The sequence below is a fragment of the Nasonia vitripennis genome (assembly GCF_009193385.2).
Source record: "Nasonia vitripennis strain AsymCx chromosome 2 unlocalized genomic scaffold, Nvit_psr_1.1 chr2_random0004, whole genome shotgun sequence".
In the NCBI taxonomy this organism is placed as follows: domain Eukaryota; kingdom Metazoa; phylum Arthropoda; class Insecta; order Hymenoptera; family Pteromalidae; genus Nasonia; species Nasonia vitripennis.
This window is the reverse complement of record NW_022279610.1, coordinates 1,690,924-1,695,306: the sequence shown is the minus strand read 5'-3', so window position 1 is coordinate 1,695,306 and position 4,383 is coordinate 1,690,924.

Sequence of the window (4,383 nt, the reverse complement as noted above, 5' to 3'; positions counted from 1 at the left end):
TATTAATTTGCTAAAATACATTAGCTTATACTTTTAACGCACAGAATGATAAAATTTTCTCCATAAATATAAATCTCATTTAACCTCATAGTAACAGAATTAAGAACTATTTAGATAAGAACACATCTATTTAAGAGAGAGAGAGAGAGCACACAGTGGCGCAGTCGTCGTTCAACAAGTCCAAAACTATAGGCCGCAACAACGCGACATAAACCGTCATAAGTGTCATAAAACATATCGTAGATGGCGGGACTGTCGTACGTTGCAGTGTCGTACTGCCATTCTGGCTTCGGCATAGCCGTAGCTGCTAGACAGATGGAAGTGCTGCCACTGTTGTGCCTGATGATTAGGCCCGTTACACGCAAAAAGGAACAGAAACAAATAAATACTGACCCACTATGTTAAATAAGTATTATCCCGTAGTGCAGCAATTATGAGGAATAGTTCAGTCTGTTTCCTTAGCTGGAATAATACTATTGCGAAAAAGGTCCCGTTGATTATTATTTTCTAATCATATTATTAACTTATAAATTTTATATCTTATTATCATTACAATCCCTAAAATCTTTTATACACAAATCAATGGTCATTAAAATTCAACATTATTTTTTGCTGCAGCAGATCAATAAAAGTATCCGAATGAAACTGAGTAGTTTTATGTAGATTATGCAATTGACGAATCTGAAAAATTGATCTGTTTTATAAGAATACGAATTTCTTCTATACAGCATGGTCAGTATATTTAAAATACCACCCGATAACACAACCAGTAATTAGAACAGGAGAAAAAGACGATATTTCCTCTCATCGTCAAGTCTTACTCCATTACAGTTTAATGAATTTATCAACAATATTTGAATATCTGCATACTTTGTATATGTATGTGTGTCTATGTGTGTGCATATATGTGTTTATCAGCGAACCTTTAAATATCGGCGAGTGCCTTATGTGAAAAGATAAGCGTTGCGCTTTCAGCGATGTTTTCATTCTTGCTTTAAAAGAATAAACTCGACAATTTAGCCCTGTTATAGAAAAAAAACTTATTTAGACCAGAAAACGTGTATGTAGACTCTGGCGCAAAAAAAGGTTGCACGAATAAAAGGCTTATAATGGTTAGCGCAGCGAAAATGTAGTCTCTGACTGCTTTCTTCTTCCCTTGTACTTTACAAAAAGTAAAAATATGACAATTTTAAAAATCTTTTTTTATCGCTGCATTTCTTGCGAGCTTCAATTTGAACTGTAATTAAACCCCTAAAGACTGTACCAAAGGTTGGTACGGTGGCAAGGCATAAATGCTCGATTTCCAAGAAATCTGAACTTAGAGATTTTGTACCCCTTCAGGGGGTGGCACCCAATCAGGAATGCAGCGTAGCATTGCGTTTTGATACTAGCTTTCGATAGGTACCTCGATAGTTTAGAAAAAAGTGTGCTATAACAATTTAAAACGCAAAGTACTACGGGGATAAGTCGATCATTCTTCTATTAATTGTGACATAGGGGTGGCTCCCAATTAAAAATTACTTTTTTCTACTGTATTTTATACGAGATTTGATTCTAGCTTTGTAAGGACCCCTTACAGTTGTGCTTTAATTATTTTTTGCGGTATTACAAAATTTTTCGCCTTTGGGGAGATGAAATTTTAATGTAGTTTTTTTTCTATGTTTCCGGGGTTTATGGGGGTCAAATTTTTTTCTAAACCTTTTTTTCCTGCTCTATACGCTGGTATAGGTTTCGTAGGTACCACGTAACGGGCAGAAATCCCCTATACTCATGGGCATCCTCCTTTTCTCCCCTGTCCCCCAGTTGCACAATGTATTATTTTTTAATACAGCGTGCGTACAAAGTCGATTTTACGCACGCTCCGCGGTACACCAGATACGGTACTGCAAAAGATAATTCAAGTCCTCCGTTGTATACATGAAAAATTTTCTGTGATTTCCTCAGTGCGCGAAATGTTATGCGTTGGAAAGGCAAGTTTCGGAGGGGGAATTTTTCGCGTATTTTTTCGCATACGCTCTGTTCGCCTTAAAAATAGACCGTTAATATATAATGTTAAAATTAACCGTTTATTATAGCATATATCTATACGAGCGTGTAGACAACGGAAAAATAACATCCAATAGTACTTACATTGTTCGACGATTTTTCCTCATGAATCTCTGTATGGTTATCCATGATGCCAAGTTCGATGATGAAAAGATGAAGGAATTTATTTATTTATTATTGATTTATTAAACCAAGAAAAAGCTTACATTGTATACATTCACTGTACGCATACTTGCAAGCCTTGCATTTGTAACCGTTGTGCCCAAATCTTTCACAATTATAACATGGCTTTATATTCATTGAGTCATATACCTTGCAGTTCTGGTAGCCAACAAAAATCCTGCTTTTGTTCTCCTTGATGAATTTGTATATGTCAGCAGGAACCTCCATTAGTACTGTAGTTAAGCTACTAAAATTGCTTTTGTAAATATGTAGTACTTGCCCCTTGTTTGTGCAACTTCTAAGATTTCTCATGTTTATTTCGTCCTCTATGCCCTCCATTTCCATGTTACTATAGTTATCGATTTCGACAATTTTAATTTTAGGATTTTTCAACGTATCTTACCTAACCTCACATATACCTTCGAGGTTATGTTTCAATACAGATTGTTAGCATAGCACTTTCACTGTTTAAGCAATTGATAATTAGTTCTTCTTTTCTGTTTACGTATAAGTTTTTTGTTTCAATCTTTTTCTTAGTAACTAAGCACACTATAACTTTCTTTTTAACATCTACAGCTTAATTGCTCATATTTTTTACAGTTATCTTAAGTACTTCCTTTTGCAGTACTTTAGGGAAGCTTATAACTTCTGCATACGAAAAACTAGCCGCGGCACTTTCATTTTGCTTATTTAGTAATTTTTCTTTAAGTAACAAGTTTTCTTCCTGCAATTCACTGACTAGCTGTTTCAAAAGTAAGTTTTCATTTTTAATTAGCTTATACTTCTTAAAATTCGAGATACACTTATCGGGGAGCATCCGTACTCCCGCCATGTTGATGACGAACTGCAAAAGCACTTCGTATAAAGTTCGTATAAAAGTATAAAAAAAAAGGAATGTCTAAGTATATTTAGAATAAACTCGATAAAAATATATGTAATACTGTTTATAAAAAAGTTTAGTGGTAACGTTTAAGAGACCATGCATATATATAGGTTTCGAAATGGTTTAGTAGTTATCTTTGCATCGTGTGTCAATTCACGTATACTAAAATTTATGATGTCACGGACGAGCGCTAGGCTCTCCGGTGGCATCTCCGATGGCTGCTGCTGGCGATGCTCAGACGCATCTTCAACAGGGAACGCCGCTGCTGGAGTTCTCACGCAGCAGAAGCGCAGCGTATGCACTTCTGCAAGTGTGATCGGTTGCCGTCGATGCGACGCATCGACGGCGGAGCGTGCGGATCACCGGCGACCACGACACAGAGCAAAGCTCCTGTCTAGCACCAATACAGCACCTTACAACCAGTTCCTATCTTCTTCTTGCCCTCCTCACAGAGCAGGACCCATCACCCGTATGTGACAATGAGCATGGCGGTCATTAACAATGATATAAGGGAAGCCAGAATTTCAGCCACTCTTTCGTATTTGGCAATATTGTGCGACAGACCCACGGCGGAACATTACAGGTGCGAAAAAGTGTATAGGCGTGTCGAAGCGCAGTGCTATTGGCCAAGATTATACCACAAAGTTACAGTACGTGCAGTAATGCCAACTGTGCCACAGTGCAAGGTTGAACAGTAAGCGCCAGCGGGGTACATGAAAAAATACCATGCAGATACCATGGCAGTTAGTTTTGGGAGATATCATAGGCCCGCTACCAAAGACAGCGCAATGCTTTAAATACATCCTGATATCTCAGGATCTCTTTACGTGGTGGATAGAGTGCGTCCCGCTAAGAAAGGCCAACGCCAAGTCGATGCTAGAGGCACTGCAGAAACGAGTTATACTACGGTTCAGCGCGCCTGAAATCTTCCTATCCGACAACGATATAGAGTTTAAAAACAAAGTAACATACCTAAAAGCGCAAGACATACACTACACCAACACACCACCATATCATCCACGGGCGAACCCAGTCGAAAGGGTAAACCGGACGGTAAAAAGAGGAACAGTCGCATACGCCCACAGTAATCACCGGAATGGGCGTGACTTGGAGGGAATTGCCTCTTTGTACAATACAGCAAAACATTCTACGACCAGAGTCAGCCTCACAATGATGAAATTCGGTAGGCAGTCAGCCCCGCCCGCATCTTTGCGCCGTCAAGTAGATCAGCAAGCAAGAGAAACCAAAGAACAACAAGCGATACAAGAATGGCAAGTACGATTGGTAAAACT